The 21,029-nt window shown below is 37.0% G+C and overlaps 1 protein-coding gene and 1 long non-coding RNA gene across 2 annotated transcripts in view; one reads left to right on the top strand and one right to left on the bottom strand.

The window, feature by feature from the left end:
• Positions 1-2,135: 2,135 nt before the first annotated feature.
• Positions 2,136-2,952, bottom strand: LOC144964962 (uncharacterized). Its single transcript, XR_013643952.1, has 2 exons — positions 2,885-2,952; positions 2,136-2,510 (listed from the first exon to the last, which is right to left on the bottom strand). It is a non-coding gene; the product is annotated as an uncharacterized LOC144964962 (long non-coding RNA).
• A 7,260-nt stretch (positions 2,953-10,212) lies between these two features.
• The window catches only part of LOC144962535 (potassium channel subfamily K member 6-like), a 197,650-nt gene continuing 186,833 nt past the window's right edge, over positions 10,213-21,029 (top strand). Inside the window, exon 1 of the mRNA XM_078895553.1 lies at positions 10,213-10,432. The gene's annotated coding sequence lies outside the window, so the exon portion shown is untranslated. The remainder of the gene's footprint in view (positions 10,433-21,029) is intronic.

Raw genomic sequence — 21,029 nt, 5'->3', positions numbered from 1 at the left:
CACATGCACAAAATTCAACAAAGAGGAATACACTCAAATGCTTACATTATACATTAAAAATAACAAATATAGTAATACATACATAACAGAGAGATGATTTACAAGGAAAAAAATATCATCTCCCAAAACAATAACTATGCATTTGACTGTTTCCCTCCCAGCTGGGACTCCGGCCAGGGCCAGGACAAAACCAAGTAATCTCATTCCAAGACAAAGCCTGAAAGCATGTTGGAAAACAGATATAAGGGGATAGAAGACACAGTATGTACCCCCTGCCCACTATGGGAGACAAATTTTGTAATAGAGCGGAGAATTAAAAAAATCTTTTGGGCTTTCTGAGAAATCTATCTATCAACAAAAAACTTTGACAAGTGAAATAAAAAAAAGAACAATGGCAAAAATTATCTCACATTAAAAAGCACCAGAGGAGTAGGCAGGTCCCCCCTCCTCTTCCTCTAGTGTAGCCTGGAGTCTAATATGGGCCTGGCGACGAATTTCCTTCCTTCACCTCGACTCCTCCATTTCAGACCTTTCTGAATTCATGATCCGCTCCTTGTCACGCGCATCACCAACAGTAATTGAAATGCTCTTCAACAGTCGTAACGTCACTTCCTTCCTAATGACGCATGGTAACTTAGTAACACTGGCTCTAAACTATCGAAACAATGGCGGACGCCCGTATGAAATATTTCTCCGGCGAGCATAAAGGGTATCCAGAGGAAAAATAACACATACATTTGATCATGTTTTGACTTTTACACATTACACAAGGCATATGAAAAGTTCTAGCCAGCATGACAAATAAAAAGTAATGATTTTCTTGTTTAGAACCAAGATGGCCGCCGTTGCCGGGCGGCGTGACATCAGACTATTGAATCGTATTGGTGAAATGGCTAGTCCCGCTTCCTTTATAAGGTGCGTAGAGACTGGGCCCCAGAATTGAATTGGCCAGTGCCGAGATAAAGTTCCAATTTTATTCGAGTTCCCCCAACAAACCTGCCTTTAGGTACATATGTCCAGATCACCGATTGGACAGATTTGTTGGGATTTTGGGTACGTCCCTGGAGACACCGCTGGAGAAGGTCATCCCCAGTAAGTCACTCAAAGATTGGTCTGATGCTGTCTGTTACCTTTTCATTGATGGCAATAGAACTGTTGTGGGACGGTGGTGGGCGCTTCTCTGCCTTGGCTTTTAGTTGGGGACACCAATCAACTGAACAAAGATCATGTTGCGGCAGTTTTTCAGTAGAAGATGCGTGGAAAAAAATTGCTGGGATGGAATTTCTCATCGACACCAAAGATCCTGTATTGCTGAGAATGGCCTTGGTGAAAAACCTTTGCATAAGAGCCATTTTATTCTGGAGAAAAAAAGGAGAGGCCAGGGGGGGGGGGGGGACAAGACATGAGTACGAGTATTGACATCTTATGTACAAAATGCAAAGGAAAGTGCAATCATCTATTTTGGAGCGTTTGATTTTGCACTGTAACCCCCCCCCCCCACCCCCCTAAAAAAAGACAAAAAAAAAGTGCTTTTAGAAAAGAAAACATTCATTGTAATAATATTTTTTGTAAAAGTTACCATGTGTATCATTGTTTGTTTTTAAGGGTTTTACGGCAACGCATTAAGGTCATATCAGCGCCAGTAAAAAGGAAGAAAATAGGATAGTAAAAAGTTCTAGAATTTCAATTAAAGCACAAAAGAAAAGGTGAGACAAAGGGGAATTGGTTTAAATAGGAAACAGATGTAGATCCCAAGAGAACACCGCCAAAGTACTTAAGTTTGAGATCACCCAAAAGTCTCCTCCAGACACAAGCACAGGTCCCAACTTAGAGGAATACACTCACATGTTTACAAATCATATAATATAATATGTAAACTAAACATAATACAATGCATAACAGAGAGATGATTTACAAGGAAAAAAATATCATCTCCCAAAACTATAACTATACATTCGACTGTTTCCCTCCCAGCCAAGGAGCTCCGGCAAGGGTCAGGACAAAACTAAGTAATCTCATTCCAAGACAATGACAGGAAACAATTGGAAAACGGGCATGGGGGATAGAAGACACAGTATGTCCCTCCCTGCCCACTATGGGAGGTCAGGATCCCCACCCAAACCATGCGTATCACCAATACCATTTAATTTCTAAGTAATATTAAATTCCCTATATTTACCCAAAAAGGATTTTTGTAAAAACAATCCAACAATATCCAAAATAGACTGAAATTATCATGACATCAACAGCAGGGCAGAGCCACCACCTGTAAACAAGAGAAAAATGTTTTTTAAAATTGAAGCACTAATAATAATCACCTGGGTGAGACTGCCATGTCTAACTCCCCCAAGGGTAATACCCTGGCTTTTTGCTGTTGCCACCACCTTCCTCAGTGCCGTTCCGAGCCGCTTGGAGACTCCTTGACGACAGGATGAGATTGACCGTAGGAATTTAGGGTCACCAGCTCGTTATTGGTTTTACAATCCCCATCACCAACCATCGTTGTATATCTGTGGTATTCGAAGATGAAAGAATGAAAAATAATACTAAAATCCACTTATTTTTCTAATTAAAAAAAAAGAATGATGACAAAAGGAGATGACAAATATTATTGATCAATAAAAATTGGGACACAGAAAGGGGGAACCATTGGCTTATTTGGTAGAACATTAAACTTTGCTGAGTAAGGTGCCGCGTTTTGAATCTGTTGAAGTGGGTAAATTTAATTCCTCTTAGGAAAACTTCACCATGGAGACAAGTGCTATAAGCCTGTATTTTAACCTTTAGAAAGTAGCAGGGATGATTCATTTATTTAGCAGAAGTTACTGCAATGCAAAAATCAATTTATATTTGGAAAGAAATTTTATTTTGAAAAAGGAGTTACCTGAAACTGAAATTGGTAGAACATTGCCACAAAATCTTGGCAGCAGCAACTTCCATCATGCCTGATGAACCCCCTCACACACAGCTTCATGGGATGCCCACCATTCGTTGAAGGCTTGCTGGCTCTTTTTTTTCGCCTTTCCGGTCGTAACACATGACTGTTAGAAAAAGAAGAGAAGGAAATGACTGATGAAACACATTTGTGTCCAACAAATTTCAAGTAGTAGATATCAATCAAGACGTAACACGCTCTCGACAAATATTTGAGGAGAATCATATAATCAAAATGTCGTAACTTTGTGACCATCTTTATCAGATACTAATCAATCGCAAAGTACTGTGTAACAAAAGGCTACTCAAGAACTGATGAATGGGGAAGGTCACAAAAAAAATGTTTCTCTCAATACAAGTCCTCCTAACCTATTTTGGATCTACAAAATGATTTTTTTTACCTTTAAAAAACACATAGGACACAATTTTATATTGTATTTTATCTTAGGGAGTTGGGGCAATAGACAGTTACAAAGAAAAATTACCTGACAGTATTGGCTCATGCTTTCATAATCCACAACGAGACCAGTGACAGTGTCGATGACACATCCAAGTCCATGACGACTGGTATAGCCTCTCTTGTGCCAGCTTCCATCATAGGACACGCAAATATCCAGCATGCCTTCATCATCAGGACTTGCCAGTGAAGATGATACGTATGGGTGTCGTACGATTGAGTGCATCTTCTCCAACAATGTAGATTTTGCTTTGGATGATGCTGCCTCAATAGCTTTTTTGTGGGTTTGGAACCCAGACTTACTGAGTGGCTGCATGCCCATTATGAAGAAAGGCCGGCATGGCCAAGTCCTACTGACAGCATGGCCAATGTAATTCTTCTGTTAATGTCAAATGTTTGTGGATTGCTTAATCAGAAGAAGGGCAATCCACAATCTCAATTTCACATAATGAGCAAGAGACTTGAATGATTGGTGTAATTATGCCGGTAAAAACAGTTAAGTTCCATCTTTTTTCTTTATTTTTCTCTTCCCAATCTCATCTATTTCGACTGTGGCTTTTTTTTTACACTACTTAATTCTTTTATTTTAAAAAAAAGCACGTTTATTTAGTGATGGTGCCATGAAAATGAATAGATTAAGCAATAATAGATAATTACCTGTGACATTTTACAGATGGAAATGAGTCACGATATATCGTATCGTAATATTTTTATAACAGAGCTTATGTCAACAAATCATGGAATGCTAACACATGTTTGATAGAAAATAAAAAACATTAACCATGTGCGACACACCGACTCAAATGAGCACAATACACAGTACACGCTGGATTCTAGCAGACGTGTTCTCAATCGCCCCTCGAGCTTTAGAGTTGTGAGTAAATTTGATATCATTACGCGTTACTGTTTATGAGGAGGGGTAATAAAAAAACAGACAAACTTGTGTGTAAAACTCATTGGAAGTGTTAAGCCTGTCCTCGGGAGGACTAACAATGAATAGGTTACATATTTAATCATATGGTGGCATAACACATGTTTGATAGAAAAACAAAACAAAAACAACCTAATAACCATATGTGCCACACGCCGACTCAAATAAGTACAGTACTCGCTCGATTCTAGCACGTTCCCGAGAGAAGCCAAAAAGCGTGCTAGAATCTGAGCATGACGAAACCCGATGCTCGTGGAAGGTATCGACGTATTATTATGTAGATAACATTCGGTCACCCATCTCCGTCGCGTCTCATTACAGAGCATGCCGGTGTAGCACGCCAGAATGACTCTATCGCCAAAAAGACTCTAGAGTTAAATTGGCGTACGCGAGACAGACTCTAGACTAAGCCTCGCGGCCGCGAGTCTCACTCTAGAGTGTGCCTCGCGTACGCCAATTTAACTCTAGAGTCTTTTTTTTTGGTAGAGTCATTCTCGCGTGGTACACCGAAATTAAGCGTGCGGGAATCCAACTGGTAGTGTATTACGAATGAGGAGCAACTTCTAATGGCCTCACACTACAATATTATGACATTCAATCCAGGCGGCAAGCTCGTCGCTGTTATCATGTAGATATATTTTCGAATTCCACATACACACACATATTATGGTTGCGGTATTGATGATGAAATCCCCCCCCCCCCCCCTCAAATCCCCAAACAAAACAAAACAAAACAACCCCCCCCCCCAAATAAAACCAAAAAACAAACAAAACAAAACAAAAAAAAAGAACAAAGAACAAAAGAAAACAAAACAAACTAAACGCAGACAAAAAAAAAAAACAAAACAAAAAAAACAAACAAACTTACGCTTTTATAGAGCGCAATATCTATTTTATGTGCCCTAAGAGTTTTAAAAGGGGTTCCTAGCCAACACCAACACTGAACTGTTAGGCAATATTATAATTTTTCGGACAGAGACAGCGCTATTAACGTCCAGGTACTCATTTTACACCTGAGTACGGTGAGAGAATGTGAGTAAAGAGCCTATTCTAAGGACTCGACAATGCGCCGATCAGAGCGGAACTCAAACCCAGGACCTTTCAATCCCATGATGAGTGTCATACTACTAAAGCTTATTTTTAATTTTGAATGACTGATCTCTCAATCCAGAATGAACTGACTTTTGTGTGCTGCTTCGTGGTCTTGTGGTCTTTTGGTATCGTGCTATAACACTTGCCTTTTGACCTGTTGGTCCCTGGTTCGAGTCCAGCAATGGCGGGGTACATGCATATATTTGATACTGTGGGTTTCAAGTGTATGAGATTCAGAATAATTTATGGCAACTCTTTGGGCGTTCCATGCTCTTTATGACCATCTGACAAATATTTATGGGTGTATAGATAATTAAATACAGACATCAGATAGGCTAGCGTTGTTTTGGCCTATATCGAGGGGACTTTTTTAATCGATAAATTATATAGACGTCAATATAACAAGAAATGGACAAGTGAATAGATAGAAAGTCAAAAAAAAAAAAAGACAAAAAAAAAAAAAAACAACTTTAAAAAACAAAAAAAAAACAAACAACCCCCCCCCCCCCAAAAAAAAAAAAAAAAAAAAAAAAACAAAACAAAAAAAAAAAAAAAACCGGCAAAAAATCCATCTTGAATTGCTACGTATACAAATATTACTTGCATACATAGAAGATGTATCAATTGATTTATCAATTTGACTTTTTACATCACTGACATCACCGTGTTCTTTGTAAGCTTCCAGAGGCAACCAAACAGGACTTGGACCGTAGCCATCGTTAACTTATAGCCTGACACTAGAACCCTCTAGGACTTATAGTTTGACGTCATTTTTTAAGGTTTGTGCACCGTCTAGTGAGATGTCGTTGGTGGAGCTCAAGGAAACAAGTTATTTCATTGGTTGAACTATCGAATACAATCACGATTTGTTTTCTTTTGCGGCCAAAGACTCGTCTTTTGACGTCATATTTTGGTCAGTGTCAGGTTATAACTTAACGATGGCTACGCTTGGACAAGGAATATAACTACTAACCCCTTCAATTTGAGTTTCTAGACATCGTCATCCTCCCTTTTAGAGGCAGCAAAACAGGACTTTGGCACGGAATAGAACAAACCCCTTCACACTACTTACTATGTTACTATGCTATGAAGATCGAACCAATCTGCAAATTCCGTACCCCACTCGTACACCGTCGCAATCCCGTCCTGAAGTTTCGTCACAACGTACCGTTCAACTAGATTCTCTTCAGTTTCGGGCTCGTTACCAGAACGGGTACATGTTGGACATGTGACAAGTCCCCAAAACCCGGTACCCGAATGGCCTCAGCCATCCCGGGCTCCACACTACTATGTTCTAAAGATTATTGGCACCATCAGCTTCTAGAGGCAACCAAACAGGTCTTGGACACGTTATAGAATTAGAGATAACCCATTCAATTTGAGGTTTTAGTCCATTGGCATCATCGGCTTTTAAGGCAACCAAACAGGACTTGGGCACGGTACAGAACTAACCCGTTCAATTTGAGTTTCTGGACCGTTGGCAGCAGCTTTTAATGGTGCTCACACTACAATGTTATGACGATCGAACCAATTTGCAAATTCCGTACCCCACTCGTGTACCGTCGCAAACCCGCCCTGAAGTTTCATCACAACGTACCGTTCACCTAGATTCTCTTCGGGCTCGTTACCACAACGGGTACATGTTGGACATGTGACAAGTCCCCACAACCCGGTTCCCGAATGGCCTCAGCCATCCCGGGCTCCACACTACTATGTTCTAAAGACCGTTGGCACCACCAGCTTCTAGAGGCAACCAAACAGGACTTGGGTACGTTATAGAACTTACCCCTTCAATTTGAGTTTCTAGACCAGCTTTTAGAGACAGACAAACAGGACTTGTGCACGATATAGAAGGGGACAGTGTGGCTCAACGGTAAGGTCTTTGCTTCGTACCCGAAAGGTACCTAATTCGATCACCCGCCGCTGCGCTGTGTGGCCTTGAGCAAGTCATCTCGCCCTAACTCAATTTGCAGCGCTGCACCGCGGCTGACTCCTGGGTTATTCCAGTCTTCCCTTGGAATAGACCCTAGAGACAAATTTCCCTTATTGGACGAATAAAGGGAATTTTATGTTTATTTTTATTATATCTTTACAGAATTAACCCCTTCAGTTTGAGTTTCTAGACCACTGACGTCATCACTATCTTGGTAGCGTCTTGATGCAACAAACAGCACTTGGACAGGGTATAGAACTATGCCCTTGGATTTAATTCATATTGGGTCAGCTTCACCCGACATGAGAATAACGATTTTTAGATAATGGATCACATTTCTCCTAGTCTGTCGAGTCGAGACGCCCTTAGCTGTTACAACATATCGACGATTATTTTTCTGTCTAATGGGACATCATACGATTATTACACGATTGCTCTGTGGAATTCTGGGCGTGCTTTCAATCGCCCCCGCGAGCCTGCGTTGTGAGTAAACTTGATATTATTACGTGTTACTATTTATTTATGAGGAGGGGTAGAAAAGAAACAAACAAACTTGAGCTTGAGCTTTTATATATATCATTAAACGTGATCAAAGCGCTTTAGAAAAAAATCACTCTCAGTTCAAAATTACTTAAAAGCGTTTAGCCTCTGGGGACTAACAATATATATATATATATATAGATAGAATGCGCTTGGCCAAGGAGTTCACAACATTGCCATCCGGAAGTATAACGGACCAACACACAAACTCTGTGTAACCATAAACTTTTATAGTCTGGTTAATACAGTTTAGTGAGAACAACTCACAAACGCGGATGGCAAAAACAATAACAAAGGCCTGAGTGACGTCATCTGCATACTATATATATATATATATATATATATATATATATTATATACATATATATGAGTGTTGGTGGGTACTTGTAGGTACACAAGTGCTCGATAATGTTGGTTAGGGTATATAACAATAAATAAGGTCACTCACGTAATTTTTGCCGATACAATTGTTTAATTTATCCGGATAAATGGGGCTGACGAAATGGAGGACATAGAAACAATTGTATCGGCAAAAAATACGTGAGTGACCTTATTTACGGTTTGATCTCAGAGTACTTTGACAATGGGTATGATTTAACATCTAGATAGATAGTTTTCAAGCGCAAATTACACATAAAGTTGGGACCGAAAGCACGTCCTTCAAATATCGATCGATTAAAATGACCCTCATGTCGGCAAAAACTCTTGATATTTGGGACTTTGCGAAAATGTTTTTTGTTTTTGTTTTTTCTTTTAAACTATCTATCTATTCACTTTTCCTTTTCTTGTTATCACGACGTCTTTATATAATTTATTTATTTATCGATGAAGAAATGCCCCTCGGTATAGGCCAAAACAATGATATCCTATCTGTTGTCTGTATTTAATTATCTATCCACCCATAAATATTTGTCATATGGTCATAAGGAGCCAGTCGAGTGCTCAAAGAGTCGTCATAAATAATTCTGAATCTCATACACTTGAAACATACAGTACCATACGAGTACTATACGTATCATTTTGTTATAATTTTTGCATATCAATGAGCCAAATAAATATAATTACTCAAGGGAAGCGGAACTCGTGACGTCAGATCTTCCTCTACCGGTTCAAAACTCATTGAAAGTGTCCAACCGGTCCTCCAGAGGACTAACAATAAAATAGTTAAATATTGATTATTTTTGTGACAGGATGTATATGCAGGTTCGTATGATTAGCGGCGTAAAACAGCGAAGATGAATTCTCCTTATTGGCGACCACCGTTTATTTAGGTTAGAAAATAAGATGCCATAACTGTGAAACCAGAAGATCAGTTGCACAAGCTATGTGCATCCAGTCCTCCAGCAATGATAATGACGATTTTGATGATGATGGTGATGATGATGGTGATGATGATGATGATGATGATGATGATGATGATGATGATGATGATGATGATGATGATGATGATATAATAATAATAATAATAATAATAATAATAATAATAATAATGATAGTAATAACAGCAACAACAACAACAACAACAAATAATATAATAAATAATAATAATAATAATAATAATAATAATAATAAACAACAACAACAACATCAACAGCAACAAAAACAACAACAACAATAATAATAATAATAATAATAATAATAATAATAATAATAATAATAATAATAATAATAATAATAATAGTGATTCTATCAAAACCCAAGTTTCAATCCGCTGATCACGAAAATCTACAATAATAAACTAATGATGGATGTGGTGAAAGCGTTGGGGAAAGGGGGGGGGGGGGGGGGGGGGGGGGGCGAGGGAGGAGAGGAGAGGAGGAATGTATGGGATGAGATCCAGACAGAAGCGGCAAGCATGACATATAAATTACTGGGACCTCCTTGAATGTCAACGCGTGCAAATGAGTGGGAGGTGGTCGAACTGCGGTGGCCAGATTAATTTCACACAAAAAATTCCAAAACCAATCAGAGAATAAAAAATATTGCCAAATGGTATGAAAAATGCCAAATTATAATTATGTTAATTACTGTTTGTTTAGGAATACATTAAGCTTTGAAAAAAATCGTTATTTTATTGTTCTTTTATCATGATTCTTGGGCAAAGGAAAAGGTTTGTCTTGTCTTGTATTAGCATATTATATTATAATACGTGTTAATTTGGCTGTTGAATAATTACAATCAAGGGATTTGATAATAATGCCTAGAAAATTTCAAAATTCTCCAAAAATATCTAAAACAAAACCGAAGAAAACCACAAACAAAATTGTCACATTTTAAAACAAAATTGGTATGAAAACGTCAAACTGGCAACATTGACTAGACCAAGGGAGATTCTACTTATTGAAAAGTGGTTATTTTACACGCTTACTATGGGCACTGTCCAATATAATATTGAAAGCACGCAGAGTGGTGACAATAAACTGATCTTCTGATATTATTATTAATATTATCATTATATCTGTAGGCTTTGGCTTTTACATTGCGGATAACATAAATCTTGTTCATCGTTTTGACTTCAATCTGGATTTCGTAGCAATTTTCAAAGGTAAGAAATTTGACATTTTATCTTTTCATGTCCATTTTGTATTCCTCCAGTGCTATTATACGCCCACGGAGCCGGAGTTTAATCCCAGTTTATGTAGCGTGAAAAAGACAATAGCAATTGCTTGTTGCTATCCTTTGGATTTGACGCTAGTCTATCTCAAGGTACTTTCCGCCAGATCAGACAGACCCAACTACCCAACCACTAATAAGAATAATGATAATTTTGTGAGTGATATACATTTAAAAACAAGAAGAGCCAAAGGAAATAACAAATCCGAACACATGAGATACGAGTTTGCATCAAAGAAGAAATTATAGTCACCTTCGAGATGCAATGAGTATTTGTCGTGGCTGTCGTGCACTTATTTGCAGGTCTGATAACCCAATTCTTTATGGGCTCATTGTTGTAATGGAAATCTAAAACAAAATGACGAAAAATATTGTCAATTACAACAATGTTAATCTAGACCCTTAAGTTTGTTCGGATGTCAGAACTGCATTTATGTACACACGCCGGTCGTGGCCCAATGATGAAATATAATATGATGTTGTTACATTGACGTTTAAGGTGTCACTGATTTGAATTGACGTAATGATCGTGACGTTATATATATATATATATATATATATATATATATATATATATATATATATATATATATAATTATGTTCATATAACATGTTAGTATTCAAACAAACAAAATTTTAACAAAAATCAAAATCTGATTATTTACATTCTCTGACCAAATTTAGATAGAATGAAGATGTCGTCACTCAGGTCTTTGTTATTGTTTTTGCCGCCCACGTTTATGAGTGATTCTCACTAAACTGTATTAACCAGACTAGAAACTTTCAAAGTTACACGTAGTTTTGTGTGTAGGTCCATTATACTTCCGGTTGGCAATGTTGTGAGCTTCTTAACCAAGCGTACAATATCTATAGATAGAATGCGCTTGGCCAAGGAGTTCACAACATTGCCATCCGGAAGTATAACGGACCAACACGCAAACTCTGTGTAACCATGAACTTTTATAGTCGGGTTAATACAGTTTAGTGAGAACAACTCACAAACGCGGATGGCAAAAACAATAACAAAGACCTGAGTGACGTCATCTGCATACTATCTATACTCTTTATACCAACAACATTATGCCATTCGTCTGGATTATATGTTTTGTTTGGCGGTAATCAGATGGTCTGAAGGTCGATCCCCAGTCGAGGTCGTCTGATTTTTTTGGGAGGGTTTTTTTTTCATGTATTATTCTTCTTGCTTTGTCTGGCACCTTTCATACACACTTGTTCAGTTCTTTATCTTACACCGGTGCCTGATTCTTAATTTATTAATTTAACAGTTGTAACAGGCGCAAGGGTAAATAAAACACTTTTTGCAGGGGACATTAACATTAATAATAATTATGATGATGGTGATGATGATGATGATGATGATGATGATGATGATGATGATGATGATGATGATGATGATGATGATGACGACGACGACTCCAACATCTTGACCCATTGGCATGTTTACAACATTCATAAACAAAGCAGCGTGTTTACAGTTATAAAGAAATATCCAATCGTTGAACAGCAAAACAATTATGTGATTAATGACTCCATTGGACGAAAACCTGAGAATAGATCGCTCCCAATTCCCAAGTAACATTGACTTTAATAATAATAATAATAATAATAATAATAATAATAATAATAATAATAATAATAATAATAATAATAATAATAATAATATAATAATAAAATAATAATAATAATAATAATAATAATAATAATAATGATGATGAATGATGATGAATATAATAATAATAATAATAATAATAATAATAATAATAATAAAATAATAATAATAATAATAATAATAATAATATAATAATAATGATAAATAATATAATAATAATAATAATAATAATAATAATAATAATATAATAATAATAATAATAATAATAATAATAATAATAATAATAATAATAATAATAATAATAATAATAATAATAATAATAACAATAATAATAAAAAAAAAAAAATAATAATAATAATAATAATAATAATAATAATAATAATAATAATAATAATAATAATAATAATAATAATAATAATAATAAATCTTTATTGTTCTCAAAATAGTGGCAATTTGTCATTTGGTTACACATTTATAACAATACAATAATATTATTGAGTACATACATAACATAATAAATTGACTTATATACCTATAATTGATGAAATCCATATGGTGGTGTCATTTTGACACACTCGTAAGTAGGTACAACATAAAATAGGTAAATGTATATTTCAGCCACTTTTTCCTCATTGGGTTGGGGGGGGGGGGGGCAATAAGGCCGTTGTCTTAAAGAAAGCATTAAAACATTTTTGGTCAGAAAACTCGTCCCTCAAATATTTATCGATTAGAATGACTCTCATCTTGTCAAAACTCTCAAACCTGGGAATGACGTGAGGTCCCAGGTTCGAGAATTTTTGATAAGATGGAGGATCAGTTTAAGCGATCGATATTTGAAGGACGAGTTTTCTGGCCAAAATTATAAAACTTTGTTTTTCACAGTACTGTATAATAGAGTTTGCTGTGTTCAATCACCTTACCAATAAAGACGAAAACCCTAGTCCTACCCTATCACGCTAAATATAACACTATCATTACTGTGTGTGTCAATATGAGCTTGTTTATGTAGCGTCTTACAATGGCTTTTGACCCTAGGCCGATTTATTGGCAAGTGGGGGGATCGAGGACCTTTCGGAATAACACGCAACTCTTTTATTACTAGAGGCCAAAATGAAAATCTACCCTTTTATTTCGGCTACGCACCAACAAAACACATTTAGCTATTTTATTTTTACATTTCAATCGGAAAGTCTTTTTTCTTTCTTTTCTTTATTGAGTGAATGTATTTGCTATCTGAGTCAGTCTCCTGTCCTGATCTTTGACTGTTCACCAATCAATAGCGAGAGTCCACTCAATGTAGGACCGGTGTATAGATAGTATGCGCTTGGCTAAGACACTCACAACATTGCCATCCGGAATTTTAAAGGAACAACACACAACAAAAGTATGTGTAACCTTGAACGTTTATAGTCTGGTTAATACAGTTAAGTGAGAATTACTCATAAACGCGGATGGCAAAAAGCAATAACAAAGACCTGAGTCACCTCAACTTCATACTATCTTAGGACCGGTGTTTACCAGGGCTATAGCTGAAGTCGCGTGGTGTGGTCGTTGAGATTTTTACACTCGTATATAAATCATCAAGCCCTTTCAAATGTTTTCATAAGAGTTTTCTCTCATAACAGTGTTAACTGTGTCAAATACAACTAAGGGACATAATCAGTAGCAAACACATTCCCTAATTACAATTATCAACGACCTTCAGCTCATCCAAATGTCTCAAAGAAATTGGAGAGACTAAAAATGGGAACGAACAATGTGGGATTTTAAAACAATGTTAAGATTCTAGTTGATAATGAGTTTTGTTATAATAACGATTCCCTTTGTTTATGCTATAATTATACATATTATTTATTTACATTAGATTCAAACATTGTGCCATTGAGTTAAAAGGTGATAAAAGGCCATTTGGCCGTTTATGGATTTGACAAGATAACTTAATGACTTCAAAGTGAAAATGTTATAATATTTTAGATAAGTTAGATTTTATTTTAGGCTTTTAAATGCAATTGGTCTATTTATTAATCCTTAATTGTTATATTTTATATTAATTGTTATATTTAATAAATCAATCGATGTTGAACGTTTTTTTTCTGGTCAAAATGATTAATACTATGTTTTGTCGTGTACTGCAGACCTGTGGTGGTCCTATTGATAATACCGATAAATGGGTAATTAAATGAATAGGTAGCTACCATTGCTTTTCTTGTAACTGTTACTTGGGTGCCTAATTCAATGTGTCTAGCTCTGGCTACACATTATATAGATTGAGTCTCCCACGCCCACTCTTCTTCTTCTTTTTCTCCTTCTTCTCCTTCTTCCCACTTTTCTCCTCTTCCCCTTCTGTTAACTTGGTTAAGTGTGGGTGGATAAACAATGATGGATGTTTCTTGATGAGGCAGACTTTTTCGGAATTGCAATCGTATAGCGATTCTTCTTCTTCTTCTTCTTCTTCTTCTTCTTCTTCTTCTTCTTCTTCTTCTTCTTCTTTCTTTTCTTTCTTCTTCTTTTCTTCTTCTTTTTTCTTCTTCTTCTTCTTCTTTTCTTCTTCTTCTTCTTCTTCTTCTTTTCTTCTTTCTCTTCTTCTTCTTCTTCTTCTTCTTCTTTTCTTCTTCTTCTTCTTCTTTTCTTCTTCTTCTTCTTCTTTCTTCTTCTTCTTCTTCTTCTTTTTCTTCTTCTTCTTCTTCTTCTTCTTCTTTTCTTCTTCTTTCTTCTTCTTCTTTCTTTTCTTCTTCTTCTTCTTCTTCTTCTTCTTCTTCTTCTTCTTCTTCTTCTTTCTTCTTCTTCTTCTTCTTCTTCTTCTTCTCTTCTTCTTCTTCTTCTTCTTCTTCTTCTTCTTCTTCTTCTTCTTCTTCTTCTTTCTTTCTCTTCTTCTTCTTCTTCTTCTTCTTCTTCTTCTTCTTTTCTTTCTTCTTCTTCTTCTTCTTCTTCTTCTTCTTCTTCTTCTTCTTCTTCTTCTTCTTCTTCTTCTTCTTCTTCTTCTTCTTCTTCTTCTTCTTCTTCTTCTTCTTCTTCTTCTTCTTCTTCTTCTTCTTCTTCTTCTTCTTCTTCTTCTTCTTCTTCTTCTTCTTCTTCTTCTTCTTCTTCTTCTTCTTTTCTTCTTCTTCTTCTTCTTCTTCTTCTTCTTCTTCTTCTTTCTTCTTCTTCTTCTTCTTCTTCTTCTTCTTCTTCTTCTTCTTCTTCTTCTTCTTCTTCTTCTTCTTCTTCTTCTTCTTCTTCTTCTTCTTCTTCTTCTTCTTCTTCTTCTTCTTCTTCTTCTTCTTCTTCTTCTTCTTCTTCTTCTTCTTCTTCTTCTTCTTCTTCTCTTCTTCTTCTTCTTCTTCTTTCTTCTTCTTCTTCTTCTTTCTTTCTTCTTCTTCTTCTTCTTCTTCTTCTTCTTCTTCTTCTTCTTCTTCTTCTTCTTCTTCTTCTTCTTCTTCTTCTTCTTCTTCTTCTTCTTCTTCTCTTCTTCTTCTTCTTCTTCTTCTTCTTCTTCTTCTTCTTCTTCTTCTTCTTCTTCTTCTTCTTCTTCTTCTTCTTCTTCTTCTTCTTCTTCTTCTTCTTCTTCTTCTTCTTCTTCTTCTTCTTCTTCTTCTTCTTCTTCTTCTTCTTCTTCTTCTTCTTCTTCTTCTTCTTCTTCTTCTTCTTCTTCGTCTTTGTTTGCTGGTGGTTTGATTCTCCCTTCGTCTAGTAGTTCCCCCCCCCCCCCCCCCCCACTCCCCACACCCCCCCCCCCCCCCCCCCCCCCACCCGACTTCCCAACCCACCCCCCCCCCCCCCCCCCCCCCCCCCCCCCCCCCACCCCCCGCATAGTTTATCCTTTACGACGTTTTTCTTAATGTGAAATCCTGCACATTCCGAGTCTCTTTTAGACACTTTACAACAATTACACATGCCACTACCACCACCATCTGTAACACAACCGCCAAAACTACCACAACTACCACGGTGATCGACGCCTACATCTTGACCATTACCAGCACCAAAATCATTGTCGCCATCTTCATCACTACAATCACGTCCACCACCTCCACCATCACCATCAGCACCACCACCACCACCACTATCACACCACCAGCACCACCAATAACAACACTACAATCACGCCCACCACCTCCACCATCACCATCAGCACCACCACCACCACCAATAACAACAACAACAACAACAACAACAACAGCAAAAACGACAACAGCAACAACAACACCATCACTACCACCACACCACAACTATCAATTCCATCACCATAATATCTCAATATCCACCTCCTCCCCTACTCCCCCCCCCCCCAACGCCCCCTTTCCCATTCATAACTACCCCGATGTTCAAACGTTATCGTATAGATAGAGTGAAGTCGACGTCAATCAGGTCTTTGTTATTGTTTTTTGGACATCCACGTTTATGAGTAATTCTCACTTAACTGTATTATCCAGACTATAGATAGTATGCGCCTCGCTAAGAAGCTCGCAGCATTGCCATCCGAAAGTATAACACACAAAACGCAGTGTAACCATGAACGTTTATAGTATGGATAATACAGTTAAGTGAGAATTACTTATAAACGTGGATGGCAAAATACAATAACAAAGACCCGAGTGACGTCACCTCGTTCTATCTATACACCTTCCACCATCCACCACCCATAATTATTGATATCAACACACCCCGTCAATCCAAAAATCCCCGAGGGAAATCCGGTCCATTCCGGTTAAAAGTGAGCCGTAACTCTAGACAGGGCAGCAGGAATGCTCATAAACAATTATGACGAAATGGACCTCGCTTCGTCTTCATCATTAGGTCTGAGGTTTAAATCACAGTCCCATTAGTTCACAGTTCAAAACAATAATTCAAAACTATAGAGACAGAATGGGACAGCAGCGTGGCTCAGCGGTATGGTCTTTGATTCGTAACCTAGAGGTACCGAGTTCGACTACCGGTAGAGTTGTGTGGCCTTGAGAAAGTCACCTAGCCTTAGCTCATTTTGCGGCGCTGCAGTGCGGCTGACGCATGGGTTTATTCCAGTTTTCCCTTGGAATGGATCCTTAAGAAAAATTTCCTCTTAGCGATGAATAAAGGGAATTTATTTCATTATTACGTTTCCATTGATGTCTACTAGGTCACAGTTCAAACCAGTAATTCAAAACTAGAGACAACACGTTTCCACTGATGTCTGACGTTTTAAAATCTATTTTTTCAATATATTTTCACATAAAAATAAAACAAAATACGATAGTAGAAGTATAATGACAAAAGTGAGCTTTTATATTAAATAGTGCAAAATCAACTAATGAACGTTCTCAATGAGTTTTCCTTTTATTTTTCATTATCATTCACCATTAATTTTGGTCTTGATTGAAACCTGAAATGAAAAAAAAAACCAACAAAACTTGACATGACCTTTCTATACAAATTGAAATCCATTGGACGTGCTCGGAGCTCTTTATAATGAGCCTAAACCAACAGCAATATTTTAATTGTATGATAAGACATCAAGCCTCAATTAGGCGATGTTACACTTTTCCAGAAAGAAACAACTTTGAAACTTTGAAACTTTGAAATTTCTTTTGTAAGGACTTAACCTTGCGCCGTTCAGGTCTGAAGGCAAGCATCGTAGCACAAGACATGAAGTCACACAACTCAGTATCAGACTTGTTTGTTATGACCGTCACCCCCAACAACCTCCGCCCCCTCTCTTTCCCCGGCTATCTGGTTTATGGTATGACAATCTCTTTCGGGTCCCACTCTGAGCGGCGCATGGTTGAGTCATAGGAAAAGACTCTTCACTCACATTCTCTCACCGTACTCAAGTGTAAAATAAGTACCCGGTGACCGTAAAGCGTTGACACTGTCCGAAAAAAATATGTAATATCGCCTATCAGGCGTCATGTCATGTCGCGTCCTATATGTGAAGTGTCGCTGTTAGTTAGATACTTCTTTCAGCCTGTTTCATGGATATTTCCTCTCTATACTAATGCTCAGTTGTTTCCCTTATTCATCCCCAGCCTAATGTTCAAATGTTATCGTATACATCTTACGCAATTCCCCACCGCCCATAATTACTTTCAACACAACCCGTCAGTCCAAATTTCCCCAAGGGAAAATCGCTCCACCTTGGTTAAAAGTTACGTGTAACTCGAGACGGGTACTCACCCAGAAATATTGTCGTTAGAGATATTTTGGAACTCGTCGTCTCGTCTGGGTCTGGGGTTGACATTACAGTCCCACTGACTTGTTCACGCTACCCAGCGGTTGTTACCCAAGACCACGTTGTAGACGATCAATTTCCATTGATGACTTGTACTAGTTCGCAATGAGAGAATGGTATTATAATATAATATTATGAAATAATATGTAATACGATGGTTGAAATAGAAAAAGCAAAAACAAAAAACAAAAGAAAACAAAATAAACAACCCAACAAAACAAAATTAAAAGAAAAACAAAACAAAGCAAAACAAAACAAAAAACAAAAACAGCAACAACAACAAAAGAAAAACAACACAAAAAAAAACAAACAAACAAAAAAAAAAACAAAAAACAAAAAAACAAAGCAACTAAACCAAAACAAACAAAAAAGTAACAAAAACTCGAGCTATTACAGAACGGTTTTAATCGACGTCCACATATTTGTAGGTCTGATTACCGGATTCCTTATGGGCTCATTGTTGAAAAGGAAATCTAAAAAAAAAATGACGCAAAATATTGTCCATTACAACAATGTTAAACTAGGCCCATAAGTGGATCCAATATAAGACTATTGATTGATTGATTTAATTAACCGTCTCGTCTGGATCATCGTGGTCATGGAGTCAATAGTATAATTTTATCGCAGACTTACATTAAAACGGATTACCAAAGGAATTGTCTTTAAATAGATTTAAGGTTATTCACCGTCTCAATCTGATACTAGGTGGGAGTAACGTTAAGTAAACATTTTTTAAGATACCCAATTTTAGTTTTTTGTGTGTACATATATGCAGGTCTGACATCCTAACCCACATGGGGCCTAGTTTAACATTGTTTCAATGGACAATATTTTGCGTCATTTTTTTTATATTTCAATTTCAACAATGAGCCCATAAGGAATTGGGTTATCAGACCTGAAAATAAGCACACGTCGGTTATACCGCTTCCGTTTTAAGAGAACCCCGATTTTACTACTATACAGCACATAAGCATAGAAATATTACGAGACATCTCTGTTATCCTTTATAATAAAACCAAAGAGTTCAAGATTTTTCTCCCTCTGGCAAGCATCCGATTTGACTAAAAATAGATGTTGACGCTTAATGATATCACATGACCACAATGATTATTCTTGATGTCAAATCATTAAACTCAAGAACCAAAAATCAACAACAAAAAATGAAGAAGAAATAGTATAGGTGAGGCCATTGGGAGAGAAAGGAAGTGGGTGGATGTGTGTGTGTGTGGGCGGGGGGGGGGGGGGGGGGGGGCTTTAAAAAAATTGAGCTTTTATATAGGGCAATATCCACTAAACGTGCTCAAAGCGCTTTACAATGGGTCCCCGGCCAACAGCAACATTTAACACGTAGGACATATAGAAGTGGGAAGTGTAATCCTGTTTTTGAATTTCGAACTCCTTACCAATGTTTGTGCGGTTTTGTGGTCTTGTGGTATGACACTCGCTTTCGGTTCGGAAGCCTCACTCGGCGCATAGTTGAGTCCTTGGAAAAGGCTCTTTACTCACATTCTCTCACCGTCTTCAGGTGTAAAATAAGTACCCGGCCGTAAACAGCGTTGTCTCTGTCCGAAAAAATTATAATATCGCCTAACAGTCGTCATGTCCCGTCCTACATGTTAGGTGTTTCTGTTGGCCAGGGACCCCTTGTAAAGCGGTTTGAGCACGTTTAGTGATTTTGCGCTAGATAAAAGCTCAATTAAAAAGGCTCAATGTGCGCTCCAAGGTCACGCAGCGGCAATGGGGGAAACTTGTTAGAAATTTCAAGCGCAAGTTTTCAAAAAATCGAATTTTGTTCAAGAGTTCAACAATCTTCTTCTATTCATTGTCGTTAATCAAAAGAATACATTTAACACATCGCAGTCCCTAGATTGTTGCTTCTGGATTCCATTTTCAGTATCGAGGCTACTGCGACGTAGGTGGGTGAGATTGTATTGGAAAAATGAGTAAATCTGAAACATTTGAGACAATTTCATAGTCCACGCAGGGCTGTGGTCTCGTTAATTATTCACAAGCCATTTGTTACGGTTTAGTACTCATTCCGTATGTAACACGGGCGCATAGAGATATATCTGTTTATCTATCTATCTATCTATCTATCTATCTATCTATCTATCTATCTATCTATCTATCTATCTATCTATCTATCTATCTATCTATCTATCTATCTATCTATCTATCTATCTATCTTTATCTATCTATCTATCAATCAATCAATCAATCTATCTATCTATCTATCTATCTATCTCTCTATCTACCTATCTATCTATCTATCTATCTATCTATCTATCTATCTATCTATCTATCTATCTATCTATCTATCTATCTATCTATCTATCTATCTATCTATCTATCTATCTATCTATTTATCTATCTATCTATCTATCTATCTAGTTATTTATCTTGATCGATCTATCCAGCTATCTATATATCGATTCATGTATCATTATATATATATATTTTATATATATATATATAAGTACAAGTGTGTGTGTGTGTGTGTGTGTGTGTGTATGAAATAAGAACATATGAAAAAGAGGTGTAGGATGAAGAGTGATTGAGAGAGAGAGAGAGAGAGAGAGAGAGAGAGAGAGAGATAAGGGAGAGAAATATATATTATACTCACTCTCTCTCTCTCTCTCTCTCTCTCTCTCTCCTCTCTCTTTATCCTTAAATTTTTCATCCTTCAATAATAATATCTCAGATTTAAAAGACGTTTCA

This window comes from Berghia stephanieae, chromosome 1 (assembly GCF_034508935.2).
Source record: "Berghia stephanieae isolate SIO BIC M18660-M18661 chromosome 1, UCSD_Bste_1.3, whole genome shotgun sequence".
Lineage (NCBI taxonomy): Eukaryota > Metazoa > Mollusca > Gastropoda > Nudibranchia > Aeolidiidae > Berghia > Berghia stephanieae.
The sequence above is the reverse complement of the archived record's forward strand: the minus strand, read 5'-3'. Positions and strand labels throughout refer to the sequence as shown.